The sequence below is a fragment of the Cebus imitator genome, unplaced genomic scaffold, assembly GCF_001604975.1.
Source record: "Cebus imitator isolate Cc_AM_T3 unplaced genomic scaffold, Cebus_imitator-1.0 Scaffold173, whole genome shotgun sequence".
In the NCBI taxonomy this organism is placed as follows: Eukaryota; Metazoa; Chordata; class Mammalia; order Primates; family Cebidae; genus Cebus; species Cebus imitator.
In genome coordinates, this window is record NW_016107488.1 from 3,834,219 (window position 1) to 3,849,665 (window position 15,447).

Sequence of the window (15,447 nt, forward strand, 5' to 3'; positions counted from 1 at the left end):
TGAGACAGAGTCTTACTTTGTAGCCCAAGCTGGAGTGCAGTAGCAAGATCTCGACTCACTGCAACCTCCGCCTCCCAGGCTCAAGCAATTCTCATGCCTCAGCCTCCCGAGTATCTGGGATAACAGGCGTCTGCAACAACACCTGGCTAACTTTTTTGTATTTTAGTAGAGACAGGGTTTCACCATGTTGCCCAGGGTGGTCTCGAATTCCTGAGCTCAACTGATCCACCCGCCTCGACCTCCCAAAATGCTTGGATTACAGGTATGAGCCACCGTGCCCAGCTGTAATTTTGTACTTTAAACACCTTTAAAATACAAACAAGATATGCTTGATGACACAAGAAACACTCACTATTGATATCACCTTACATTGTAATCACCTTGGCCTGGCAGTGACAGTTCCATGGGCTTTTCCATAGATGCTGTTTGGTGAGTTCATCTAGAGGTGCAGAGCACACACATACAGCCACAGACAGACATGGTTGCAGCAGCATGGCATGGCGTCCCAAGTCACCACACTGTTCCTTCATCCTGTGCCCTCCTTTACACATGAGAGTCCGATTGATGCATTTGCTCCAAAAATATTATGAAATGTCTACGTTCTGCCAGCTGGGATTCAGCAGTAAGCAGGACAGATGTGGCCCTGACAAGCTTACAATCTAGTAGAAAGACATGCATTCTGTAAGAAATTAGAAGTAAAGATAGTAAGTATAGTGCCATAGGACCATACGTCCAGGGGCCTAACTTAATGGGTGATCTGGATGTCTTCTCTAAGGAAGTGCTGTCTAAGCTGTAGCCTAAGAATCTACAAGAACCCTAAGCAGACCTGTTTCTAACCCAGTGAAAACCTTGGAAGCTTGGTTGTTCATTAAAACCATCTGGGAGAGCTTGTTTAAATTGCTGACATCCAGGCTATAATGCAGATCAATTAAAGTAGAATCTTAGGGCTGAGAGTAGGCAACAGTATATACATTTTTAAGGTTCCTAAGTGATTCTAGTAAGCACTCCAGAACCATTATTTCCTCTTCCACTCCTTTGATGATGAAGGAGTGTTCCCCTGCCAAGCTAGAGCAAATCCGTCCAAAGTGTTCTCAATATTCTATTCCTTCCTATCTTCTCAGGAAATCTAGTGACAATCTCTTGTCTTCTCTTTCTTCAACCTCTCCTTCCTATTAGCATGTAATCATTTTCTAGTATCATATTTTTTTTTAAAAAAATCCTCCTGATCCCACCCCACCCACTTTAGTTACCTCCTTCTCTTCTCTTCTTTATAGCCAAACATCCTCCAAGGATGGTCCACATGGGTTGTCTATTCCCACCCACTCTTCAACAAACAGGGCCTAATGTTCAACTCCTATTAAGGTTATGGGTAGCCTCTTTTTCATTAAAGACAATGCATCCAGCTGGACGTGGTTGTTCATGCCTGTAATCCTAGCACTTTGGGAGGCTGAGGTGGGCAGATCATGAGATCAGGAGTTTGAGACCAGCCTGGCCAACTTGGTGAAACCCTATCTCTACTAAAAATATGCAAATTAGCCGGGCATGGTGGCAGGTGCCTGAAATCCCAGCTACTCAGGAGGCTGAGGCAGGAGAATTGCTTGAACCAGGGAGGTGGAGGTTGCAGTAAGCCAAGATCGCACCATGGCACTCCAGCCTGGGTGACAGAGCAAGAGTCTATCTCAGGGAAGTAGGGGGAGGGTTGGGAGGGGAAAGCAATGCATCCTTTACAGTCTTCATTCTACAAGATCTCTCAGCAGCATTTGCTGTAAATGGGTATTCCATTCTAATTCTTGAAAAAGACTCTCCCCTTGGTATTTCCCAGGACTCGGTCTGGTTCTTCTCTTTTTCTCCCTGGCCCTCTTCTATTCTTTCCATAGATGATCGCATCTCTCCCTGTAGCAGCAAGAACCATCATGTGTTGCTGAATTTTCTAGACACGTATTTATCAAATTATGGTCTCTACAAAGTCTGGAAATTCAGATTCTAGAGCCTCACTTCAAGCCTACTGAATTAGAATCTCTGAGTTGGACCAAGGAATCTGAATCTTTTAAAGCGTCCTGGAGATGAGTCTTATGCACCAACGCATTTGAGATGCGCCATTGCAGACCCATCTATCCAACTGCCTAGGAAATAGTTCTACCTGGATATTTTGCAGGTACTGTAAATGCCACCATATATGTGATGGACATTCTTAGTGCTCACTAACATACAGCTGTCCTCCTTCCTGGGCACACAGAATAACACCACAAGCCCTCTTGCAGTCACGCACAGTCACATGACTAGCCCTGCTCAATGGACTGTGAATAAGAGAGAGGTATGTCCCTTCCATGCAGAGGCTGTGAATTTCAAGGATCTCACAGCTCCTAGCAATCTGGAAGCCCTGGTGACAGTAACAGAACCACAAGATGAAGGTGAGTGGATTTCCTTCACTGCTTGGAAGGTTGCTGCCAAACGCACAATAGATGTCGTGTGCACGAGAAGCAAGAACTAAACCTTTGTGGGGTTAAGTCCCTGAGATTTTAAGAGGAATGTACTATGCTACCAGAATTTAGCTCATCCAAAAATAGAAATTCATCCTCTCTCTGGCTCACTCAAACCCACTACTCTTTCTAGTGTTCTTTCTCTACTCAACTGATGAGCCAGAAGCTTCATGTTAGCAGTGAGTGGAAGTTCTCATGGATTCTTCATGTTTTCTTAGAAATGAACAGTTATCCACTCCACACTCCAGAAAGGACAAATATGGGAGCATTTGTCCGCTTTTCTTTCCATTGTCACTACCCCCTTTCTCTCTTTAGGGAATAATGAGTTTCTTACCTTATTAGTGAGATTCATTGAACTACCTTTACTGTCACTTGTCTTACATGTCCTGATATTGTACTTTAAACCTCACCTAGTTCTTGGAATCTGAACTCAACTAACATAGAACTAAAAGGAAGGAAATAAGAGGTTAATAACATCCCTAAACCCACACGATAGAAGACAGAGATGACAGCTACATTGTTTTCTACTGTATTACCAGCACATGGCATACAAAAAACATAAGTATATGCTGTTGCTTTGCTGAGATACTGGATGAGAGTTCAACTGTTACAGAGAAAAGAGTAAAGAACATTTGGAAGCAAGACTATCATATAAAAATCTGTGTTAGAGAGGCATCATTCTTTCTTTACCATCCAGATTTCTCCATGCTCATCAAATACTTAATTTTTCAAGGATGAGAGAAGTAGAATATGGCTCACAATATTCTTCCTCTTCCCCATCTCCTTTTGTTTTATATGGTTGGGATGGTAAAGGGCACAGTCTGCTCATGCCTGTGCCTTATGTCATTCTAAATGTTCATATTTCCATGTTTGTGAAGTTTTCTGAATCTTATTACATGGTGCATTATTCTATTCTAGAATCCCTCTGTTCTTTCCCTTTACAATTTCAAATTAAATTAAAAGCTGACAATGTGGCATTTCCCTCCTTGTTTTAAATTCCCTTCATTCTGTTTTTGTAAGGTCTTGTAACAATAGTTACATATTTGCTGATTTCAATTATTTATTCAAATTATTTCACAAGAGCCTGCAAGATGCCAGGCATAGGGCTAGGTGGAGGGGATAAAATGGTGAACAAAACAAACTCATTCCCTGCCCTGAAGGAATTTACAGTCTAGTAGGGGCAGGAGACGGGATAATTAATTGATTCCACCAATGAAAGCAAAATTACAACTAGAGATAAGAGCTTTGAAGAAAAAAACATGACTATATGACAGAGAAAAAAACATGATTTTAACAAAGTCATTTGACAAGGGACTGGAAACCACTAGGAAATGCTTCCTGAGGCAGATAGAAAGGAGAAAGGAGGTATAAATGGGGTATCTCCAAGGACTGAGGAAGGAGAATGGAGCTGAAGGAAGGTTAGCACCTGAAGCCCACAGAGACAGGAGAGAGGTTCAGGGAAGGCTCAGGGGCCCTGGGGCAGGGATAGGACGAGCCAGCCATATATTTTGGAAGGAATTCCTAGACTTTGGTATGAAGAACAGATGGCAGGGTGCTGTGGCTAGTGAATATGGGGAGGCCAAGTGAGGAGGCTGAAAAACTGGTTTAAGGTGAGGCAGTGGAGAATAAGAGAAACAATCCATTGTTAAGGATTGGAAGTTAAAATAATAATTAACCCTCTTATAACACTCACCATGTGGTCTGCCAGGGCAGCCACCAGCCACATGTGGCTGTTAGGCATATGCACTGAGACGCATGCAAACTGAAGCATGCTTTGAATGTGAAATGCACACCAGATTCCAAAAACTCAGCACATATCAAGAACCTAAAATAACTCATTAATAACTTTTTTTTTTTTCTGAGATAGAGTCTTGGTCTGTTGTCTTGGCTGGAGTACAGTGGCAGGAGCTCGGCTCACTGCAACCTCCACCTCCTGGGTTCAAGTGATTCTCCTGCCTCAGCCTCCCAAGTAGCTGGGATTACAGGCGCCTACCACCATGCTCAGCTAATTTTTATATTTTTAGTAGAGATGGGGTTTCACGATGTTGGCCAGACTAGTCTCAGACTCCTGGCCTCAAGTGATCTGCCGGCCTCAGCCCCTCAAAGTGCTAGGATTACAGTGTGAGCCACCACACCTGGCCTCATTAATAACTTTACATTAATTATGCATTGATATAATATTTCATGTATACAGGCATACTTCAGAGATGTTGCAGGTTTGGTTCCAGACCACCGAAGTAAAGTGAATATCGCAATAAAGCAAGTCACATAAATTTTTTGGTTTCCCAGTGGATATAAACATTGATTATACTATGCTAGTCTAAACCTTCCCATTGCTTTACTGTCATATTAAATGTACAATAGCATTATGTTTTTTAAAAAAATGTACATACCTTAATGTAAAAAAGTACTTTAGGCTGGACACAGTGGCTCACACCTGTAATCCCAGCACTTTGGGAAGACACAGTGGGCAGATTACTTGAGGTCAGGAGTTCGGGACCAGCCTGGCCAATGCAGTGAAACCCCATCCCCATCTTCCCTAAAAACACAAAAATTAGCCAGGTGCGGTGGCAAATGCCTGTAATCCCAGCTACTTGGGAGGCTGAGGCAGGAAAATCATTTTAATCTGGGAGGGGGAGGTTGCAGTGAGCCAAGATCATGCCATTGCACTCCAGCCTGGGTGACAGAATGAGACTGTGTCTCAAAAAAAAAAAAAAAAAAAACCAGCAAAGTTTGCTGCATCAATTGACTCTGCTTTCACACAAGATTTCTCTGTGGTATGTGATGCTGTTTGACAGCATTTTTCTCACAGTGGAACTTCTTGCAAAATTGTAGTCATTTTTCTCAAACCCTGCCGCTGCTTTATCAACTAAGTTTATGGAATATCCTAAATCCTTTGTTGTCATTTCAGCAGTGTTCATGGCATCTTCCATCAGGAGTAGATTTCATCTCAAGAAACCACTTCCTTTGCTCATCTATAAGAAGCAACTACTAATCTGTAGGGGTTCTGTCAGGGTGGTGGGAGAAATTAGAGAGAAAAGGATGCAAACCTTCTTGGAAGGCTGGGAGGTTTTTGCAAAGGCCTCAGGAAGGAATGAGCTGAAGGTGGTGGTTCTTACCCAGAGGCAATTAGGCAAAAAGGAATGTAAAGCAGTTTATCTAAAGAGCGTGTTTACTCATGTGGTCCTAAGACGGACCTTTGAACATCCACGGGTGCATGACTGCTCCCTACTCAGGTGGTCAACAATGTTATTACCCACAAATGGCATTTACTTTAGGCCTCAGAACCTGGTCTTTAATCATTCCACAAGTGTGTTGACACAAAGTCTCTGTCATTAAATCTATATGGAATAAATGCCTGCAGCACCAGCTAGTAAAGGCCATGGCTGTGGACTATTTACAGCACCCTCCTTAGTGTTCGTGAGTGGCCCAGACCCCTAAGCCTGCTCGTTCACTAGATATCTGTGTCTGAGTGCATTTGTTCATCTGTCGCTAAGTCAAAGTCTGCAAGTCAGACCTGACACTAATCTGTTCAAGTTTTATCATGAGATTACAGAAATTCAGTCCCATCTTCAGGCTCCACTTTTTTTTTTTTTTTTTTGAGACAGAGTCTCACTCTGTCACCAGGCATCAGGCTGGAGTGCAGTGGTATGATCTCAGCTCACTGCAACTTCTGCCTCCCGGGTTCAAGCAATTATCCTGCCTCAGCCTCCTGAGTAGCTGGAACTATAGGTGTGTGCCACCATGCCCAGCTAATTTTTTGTATGTTTTAGTAGAGACGGAGTTTCACCATGTTGGCCTGGATAGTCTCGATCTCTTGATCTTGTGATCTGCCTGCCTCGGCTTCTCAAAGTTCTGGGATTACAGGCATGAGCCACCACACCCTGCCTGGGCTCTAATTCTAATTCTAGTTGTCTTGCTAATTCCACCACATCTGTAGTTACCTCCTCTACTAAAGTCTTGAACCTCTCAAAGTCATCCTTGGGGACTGGAATTAACTTCTTCCAAACTTCTCTTAATGTTGATATTTTAACCTCCTCCCATGATTCACGAGTGTTCTTAATGGCATCTAGAATGGTAAACCTTTTCCAGAAGGTTTTCAATTTACTATGGCCAGATCCATCAGAGGAATCATGATCTATGGTAGCTAAGCTAAGGCCTTACAAAATGTATTTCTTTTTCTTTTCTTCTTTTTTTGAGATGGAGTCTTGCTGTTACCTAGGCTGGAGTGCAGTGGCGTGATCTCAACTCACTGCAACCTCTGCCTCTTGGGTTCAAGTGATTCTTCCGCCTCAGCCTCCTGAGTAGCTGGAACTACAGGCACATGCCACAATGCCTGGGTAATTTTTGTATTTTTAGTAGAGATGGGTTTCACCATATTGGCAAGGCTAGTCTCAAACTCCTGACCTTGTGATCCATCCCCCTCAGCCTCCCAAAGTGCTGGGATTACAGATGTGAGCCACCACGCCTGGCCTGTATTTCTTAAATAATAAGACTTGAAAGTCAAAATGACTCCTTGATCCATGAGCTGAAGAATGGATGCTGTATTTGCAGGCATGAAAACAACATTTATCTCCCTGTACATCATCAGAACTTTTAGGTGACCAGGTACATTGTCAATGACTAGTAATATTTTGAAAGCAATCTTTTCTTCTGAGTGGTAGGTCTCAACAGTGGGCTTAAATTCAGTAAACCATGACATAAATAGATGTAGTGTCATCTAAGCTATTTTCTTCCATTTATGGAGCATGGGCAAAGTAGATTTAGCATTACTCCTAAGGGCCATGGAATTTTTGCAATAGCAACTGAGCACTGGCTTCAATGTAAAGTCATCAGCTGCATTAGCCCCTGTCAAAACAGTCAACCTGTCCTTTGAAACTTCGGAGGAATGCACTGGCTTCTCCTCTCTAGCTGCGAGAGTCCTAGATGGCATCTTTTTCCAATAGAAGGCTGTTTTGTCTACACTGGAAATCAGTTGATGAGCATAGCCACCTTCATCATTGATTTTAGCTAGATCTTCTGGATAACTTGCTGCAGCTTCTACATGAGCACTTGCTGCTTCCCCTGCACTTTGATGATATAGAGACAGCTTATTTTCTAAAACCTCATAAACCAACCTCTACTAGCACAAAACTTTTCTTCTGCAGCTCCCTCACCTAACTGAAGACTTAGGATTTTGTTCTGGATTAGGCTTTGTCTTAAGGGAATGTTGTGACTAGTTTGATCTTCTATCCAGACCAAGCAAACTTTCTCCATATTAGCAAGAAGGCTGCTTGACTTGGTTATCATTTTGTATTCACTAGAGCACACTTTCAATTACTTTTTCTTTGCATTAACATCTGGACTGACCGGCACAGGAGCCCTCACTTTTGGCCTATCTTGGCTTTTGACATGCCTTCCTCACTAAGCCTAATTATTTCTAGATTTTGATTTAAAGTAAGAGACATGCAATTCTTCCTTTCACTTAAACACTCAGGGGCCATTATAGGATATTAATTAGGCTAATTTCAATTATGTTGTATCTCAGGCAATAGAGAGGCCCAAGGTAAAGCACAGAGAGATGGAGGAATGGCCAGTTGGTAGAGCAGTCAGAGCACACATAAAATCGATAAATTAAGTTTCCCATCTTATGAAAGTGCAGTTTGTGGTGCTCACAAACAATTATAATAGTTGCCAGGTATAGTGGCTCACACCTGTAATCCTAGCACTTTGGTGGATCACTTGAGGTCAGGAGTTCGAGACCAGCCTGACCAACATGATGAAACCTCATCTCTACTAAAAATACAAAAATTAGCAGGATGTGGTGTCACATGCCTGTAATCCCAGCTACTCAGGAGGCTGAGGCAGGAGACTCGCTTGAACCTGGGAGATGCAGGTTGGAGTGAGCTGAGATGGTGACACTGCACTCCAGCCTGGGTGACAGAGTGATACTGTCTCAAACAACAACAACAAAAATAATTACAAAAATAATAACGAAGATCACAGATCACCATAACAGATACAATAATAATGAAAAGGTTAGAAATATTTTGAAAATTACCAAAATGTGACCCAGAGATGCTAAGTGAGTACATGCTGTTAGAAAAAGGGTGCCAGCAGACTTGCTTGACACAGAGTTGCTGTAAACCCTCAACTTGCAAAAAAACACAGTATCTGTGAAGCACAATAAAATGAGTTGGGCCTATATTGGGTTAAGCAAAACAATTATAATTCATTTTACCTGTTTCTTCTTCCCTCTTTTTTTTTTTAAGGTGGCTACTTTAGATAATTTTAAATTATATCTATGGCTCATACGCTACTTTTGACAGGCAGCTCTAGACATACCAATTCTCTTAATTCTGCCAACAACACTTTAGGCTAAATATTAACACCAATTACTGGAAACTGAGGTGGTGGGACCCCAGCTACTAGCTATCAATGGCCACCCAGCTAGTAGAAGATGAGCTAAGATTTACTCTCATATAGTCCAGTTCCAGAATCTATGCTCTTAACCACTAACCCACACTGTCTTTTGGAAGGATTTAATGCTAAACAACTAAAATTTTTAGATTTTGCTACAATGGCCTAAAAGCTGTTTTGGAAATTGGCACACTGTAATAGTCAGGTTCTTTGGAAAGAACCAAAATTATATACATATTATATTATATTATATATATATATATATATATATGCATTTACATATTATATAAGCTATAGAATATATGCATATACATATTTTTAACGAAGAATTGACTCACATAATTATGGAGGCTAGACATCCCATAATCTGTTGTCTACAAGCTGGAGACACAGGAAACTAACAAGATAGTTTCAGTCTGAGTCTAAAGACCCGAGAACCTGGGGAACCGTTGGTATAAGTCCCAGTCTAAAGGCAGAAGAAGACCAAGGTCCCAGCTCAAGCAGGAAGGCAGGAATGAAACAAATCCTCCTTCCTTCTGCCTTTTGTTCTGTTTAGGCCCTCAATAGATTGGACATTGTTCATCCACATTGGAGAGGGCAACAAACTCCACTAAGTCTGATTCAGATGCTATTATTTTCCAAAACTCCTCACAGACACACCCAGAAATAGTGCCCAGCAAGACACTTGAGCATCCCATGTTTGTCAAGTTGACACATAAAATTAACCATCACACACCCATAGAGTGCTAATTAGGAAAAGCAGCTTAATATCTTTTTACTATATTTGCTGCTGATGCACTCTTTGGCATCCAAGTGCAGGTTATCTCTTGTGTCTCCATCTTCTCATCTTTATAATGCTAATAATAAATGAACTTATCGAGCTGGGCGTGGTGGCTCACACCTGCAATCCCAACACTTTGGGAGGCTCAGGCGGGCGGATCGCCAGGTCAGGAGTCCAAGACCAGCCTGGCCAATATAGTAAAATTCCGTCTCTACTTAAAAAAAAAAACAAAAACTAGCCAGGCATAGTGGCATGCCCCTGTAGTCCCAGCTACTCAGGAGGCTGAGGCAGGAGAATCACTGGAACAGGGGAGGCAGAGGTTGCAGTGAGCTGAGATTGCTCCACTACACTCCAGCCTGGGCGATAAAGAAAGTCTCTGTCTCAAAAAATTAAATAAATAAAATAAATGAACTTATAGTATTGTTGCAAGGATTAAAAGAGATCATGTCAAGTACTTACAATAGTACTTGACACATAATAAGCTATTATTATCATTAAAAGGGAACCAAGTTTATGGTATTTGTACTAAACAACATATTAATATTTTGCTTTTCATTTTGTATTTGTTTTATTTTATTCTTTATCTACCTTTTGCTTCTTATTTTGTGCTCTTTTTAGGTAAGGGTAGTTTGGCTACAAATAGTTAGAATGCACATCTAAAGTCTGTGTAAAAATATACCAGAACTTTTCTTATTGTCCTACAATTGCAGCTAAGGCCCAAAGCTTAGGTCCAAAGGTACTCAATCTATCACATTCTAAGTTTGCCATTATTTAGGGCTGGTCGTCTCACTCCAGAGCTTACTCCAGAAGTACCTCTGGACTGGCCCATCACTAACTGCCTCCCTTGCAATCCCCCAGTCAGTATAAAGCGGGGATGTGGCACTAGGGGCAATGAAGTGTTTGAGGCTATTCCCTTTTACTCATCCAATCAGAGGCCTCAAGAGACTCACTGGTCAAGACAGGAATGACTGAAGAGGAGATCAACCTTTCATTCCTTGGTTAGATGACTGCATAGCTAGAAGACGTGACGATCTGTCACCAGTGCATGTGACCATGTAAAAGAGAATTACGGAGATGTGACATGACAGGGCAGGAGAGGCAGGCATGACACTGCCAGGGAAGAGGAAGCCAAGATCACCTCCCTTGAATTCCAGGAGAAAGGTATAGAGGATGGATCTTGCACTGAGTTAGCTCCAGATTATAGCAAAGATTGGGGACTGTCACAGCAGGAAGGACAACAAGGTGCATATATCAGAGAAATGTGGTGGAACAGAACCAGCCAGGGGTTTGTTGCAAGACCCAGCTGTATCATGAAAGGACCTGCTAACATTTGGGGAACTACTTGGAAACGAGCCCCTGGTTAGTGGAAAATGACAATGAGCATCATCCATATCACTCCTACATACACATTGAGAAAAAGAGCAACAGAGGCAGTCAAGCGGAGCATGCAAACTTATGCAGAGAGATGTTTGCCTTTTTCCTCCCCCTCCACCAGTTCCTTGGAGAAGTTAGTTCTTAGAAGATGGAGGGATGTCTATAAACCAGACCAACTCCTGACCATAAATACATAGTCACATGCAAACATACTTACATACAAAGTCTCACACTTACATACATCATGCACACTTACACACATGCACGTGTATACACAGACACAGACACACACACACTTGAAGTCATTAGAGACACAACTCTAGCTGTCTTAATCTTTTTGAGTGCTCTAGCAAATGGGTAATTTGTAAACACTAGCAATTTATTGCTCACAGTTCTGGAGGCTGGGAAGTCCAAGGTCAAGAGGTCAGTAGATCTGGTGTCTAGTGAGGGCTCACTCTCTGCTTCATAAATGGCACTTGTAGCTGTGTCCTCACATGGAGAAAGGGGCAAATGAACTCCTCCTAAAAACCCTACCCCTTAGCCGCTTAATACCATTGCACTGGAGATTAGGGTTTCAACATATTAATTTCAGGAGGACACAAATATTTAGAACATAGCACTAGCCTGTGCTGAAGACAAGGGTAGGCTCAAGATCTGAATCACACACAAAATTGAATTTTAAAAATGAAGATGCATGAGTCTTTTTTTTTTTTTTTTTTTTTTTGAGATGGAGTTTCACTGTTGTTGCCCAGGCTAGAGTGAAATGGCCCAATCTTGGCTCACTGCAACCTCTACCTCCCAGGTTCAAGCTCCTACGTAGCTGGGACTACAGGTGCCCACCACTATGCCTGGCTAATATTTGCATTTTTAGTAGAGATGGGGTTTCACCATTTTGGCCAGGCTGCTCTTGATCTCCTGACCTCAGGTGATCCACCCACCTCAGCCTCCCAAAGTGCTGGGATTACAGGCATGAGCCACCATGCCTGGCTTAAAAATGAAGAGGCATGAGTCTTGACTAACAGAATAAGAACCATTCTTGTAATAAAAATGGCTGACAAGTTTTAGAATCTAGCCAAAAAGTCTTTATGGAAGATACTGCTGAGTGGGAAAAGGAGAGTTCCAGCTACATAGCTGAGAGCATCCAATAAGCTGGATGCAGAAAGAACTGAAAGGGACCAAACAATTTAATCCATGAGCACCAGAGTTACAAGGGGACAGAGAGGCGCATCCTTTTGTGATAGACAAAGCCATCATCTGACAGCTATTCATGCAACACCTACTATTGTTCTATACAGTTCACTGTAGGTGCAGAAAGGATTAAGATCTGGCTCCTATCTTCAAGGAGACTATTACAGCTCTTGCTAAGGATTTATGTCACTGCCCAAACCTTGCCTGAAATGAGTAGTCCCAGCTTTGAACCCTCACTCTTCAACTGTCTAATCACTTTGAATCTTTCCAGAATTCTAAGATAACTCCCTGCTCTAAATCACTTGATGCTACACAGATTTCAGTAACAACAGTTAAATCAAAGTGCTCCACCAGCTGCATTCTCTGCATTACGAGTGCAGCTTCTCTGCAGCCTCACAAGGTCTTCACAGACAATCCAGCTCCATTCTTCTCCTCTGGTTTTGTTTCTTCTTGCTGTCTGTCTAAAGTAGGCAAATGGGGCAGGGATTGTGAATGGGAGAAAAGAAGAGAAAAATTTACCAAGACAGACATTTTAAGCTCCACTTAAAAAAAAAAAAAAAGATTAAGATCTCCACATTACCTGCTAGCAGCTGGCAATTATTTATGTAAACAGCTAATGATTTTCTAATGGAATTGATCCAATCAAGGAAAGTCCTAGTAGAAATCCATTTTTAATAAACCAGTGACTTTTTACACTACCAAATTTCAACCATTTCATAACCCAAATTTTAAATCACCAAATTTAATCCCACAATCCTCACTAGAATCCTGAAACATTAGTAATTCTATTCCCAGGTTCAGTAACAAGTTGACTTTTCATGGTACAATGCATCTCAGTATAAACATAACAGTTTTGCCTTGAAGAAAATGCATAGTAAAACTATAAAAGTGCTCAGTGCATTTCAAGCAATAAAACCCAAGAACACAGAGTTACGTGAGAGGCTGCCTGCTGCGGCAACAAAGTCAACTGACAAAGAATCCAAGATGCTAATAAGAGTGGATACTGAACTCTTGTAGTTTAAACGACCATATATTACCTAAAGGAGGAAGAGAATTAACATAACTATTGCTTCTATATATTAGTCTAAATAAAAGAGACATCTGGCATCAATTAAAAGTTTATTGATGTTAAATGTTACCAATTTCTTCTTTTGTCTCATTATGAGTTTTTTTTCTAAATTAAATAAAAGTAGAGAGGAAATGTTACCCAATATTTTAAACCCTTTGAATAATCTGTAAATGTGACATTTGGAGTGGTCACATTATCTGAAGGTCACATGTGAATTGAAAGGAAGAGAATGGACAATCAAAATATTTTATTTTAGTTCTCTATGAAGACTGTTTAAAACAGACCACCAGGAGGGATCAAAAGGATTTGGCCTTATCTGCTGGAACAATTATTCATATCCGCACAACCCCGGGAGGAGGGCAGAGCAGGCAGTGAGGGTGTGGGTGCTGCAGTCCAACTGGCTTGGTTTCAGATCTAATCCTAACTTTCTATTTGCGTGTCCTTGGGAAAGTAATCTCTCCTAAGCCTCAGTGTCTTTGTCTATAAAATGGACAATGGTTCATGCATAGCAAGTGCTCAGTAAATGTTAGCAATTGCCATTATTGTGAAGGTTTAATCAGCAAATGATCCCAAAGAGCCACCTGCCCCACTTCTTCCTTTCTCCACTGATAAAACGGTGTTGAGGTGATCCCACTTTTCTAAGCCAAATGAAAATCAGAAATGCTGAATTTCTAGAAACAAAATTATTTGACACAGGAACTCCTTTATGACAATTAATTAGACTTCAAGAAGCTACCTTGCATCCAAAAGAGGTTCACAGATCTCCTGGATGCCATTCTGAGAGCCACTGTGTGGCATGGGCACTGTCCTTCTGAGTCCAAATGAGCCCCACAATTCTCAACATTAAACTTCGGGCAGCTACTGTCATCCTACTAGAGTTAGCAAATAAGTTCAACCCAATTTGCCAACCCTGATGGACACTGAATTTTATGCAGTAGACTGAGAAATACTAAACAACTCCAAATTAAAGGAGTTAGAAAACCACAATCAGTTTGTGCAGCACTATTTTTCAAACCAGAGAGAGTATATGATAAAAATAAGGACCATTGGCCAGGTGTAGTGGCTCACACCTGTAATCCCAGCACTTTGGGACGCCAAGGCAGGCAGATCACAAGTTCAGGAGATCGAGACCATCTTAGGCAACATGGTGAAACCCTGTCTCTACTAAAAATACAAAAATTAGCTGGGCATGGTGGCAGGTGCCTGTAATCCCAGCTACACAGGAGGCTGAGGCAGGAGAATCACTTGAACCCAGGAGGCGGAGATTGCAGTGAGCCGAAATCGAGCCACTGTACTCCAGCCTAGGCGACAGAGACTCCATCTCAAAAAAATTAATAATAATTAATAAATAAATAAAGACTACTGCCAGATATTGGCCCATCTTACTTTAGATTTTTATTGTTTTCATGGCTTTCTAATCGCACATCTATGTTAAAGTTTTCTCTCTGTTTCCAAAGTGTTTCTGACTCATTCCTCTCTCACACTCTCTTAAATGTGGTGGCCGGCCATTCAGCAGCTGGATCTGGCCTCTCCGTCTAAGAGCACTTCTGCTCCATTTTAGACCTTTCAACATTTAATACCCTCTCAGTGTCACTATCAGTAGAGCTATGAGTGAGTTCAACCTTTCCCTAGAAGTGGTGATTTAATGTGTGAATTATATGGTTATTAGAATGGGTGTCAGGGAAACAGTGTAATATATGTAATGTGGGGGCTGATGGGGCTGGAGGAGCTGAATCTGTCTGAATGATTTCTGGCACTTCTTTTAATGCTATGTCAATTATTCTTATGACCAATCACTCAAGGCTGTCTATTACCTTCTAATAATAATAATAATATTTTTCACTTAATGTTGCACCTTTCACCAGAGGATTTCAGAGAGCTTTGCAAACATTCATTAACATTTTATGAAGTGGGCAGGTAATATATAAATATCAAGTCACATGTCTCTGAATAGCAGCCATTAATAGTTCCCTTGACACCGCATTCAAGCTAGGGCAGAAACTGAAAGAGACCGCATAAATGAGAAGTCATGCGCCATCATTACCGACATTTACTGGGCATCCACAGGGGCCTGCCAGAGATGCAGAGATAAGACTTATTTTCTTGCCTTTCAGTGTGGTGGGAATGGTGGGCTGTTCCTTCTCTTACTACCTCTC

At 41.6% G+C, this 15,447-nt stretch overlaps 1 long non-coding RNA gene across 1 annotated transcript in view; it reads right to left on the reverse strand.

The window, feature by feature from the left end:
• LOC119473657 overlaps positions 1-12,679 on the reverse strand; it is an 18,888-nt gene extending 6,209 nt beyond the window's left edge. The window contains exons 1-2 of the long non-coding RNA XR_005202863.1: positions 12,479-12,679; positions 381-679 (exon numbers count right to left, since the gene is read on the reverse strand). This is a non-coding gene — a long non-coding RNA (uncharacterized LOC119473657). The remainder of the gene's footprint in view (positions 1-380; positions 680-12,478) is intronic.
• Between the last annotated feature and the right edge of the window lie 2,768 nt (positions 12,680-15,447).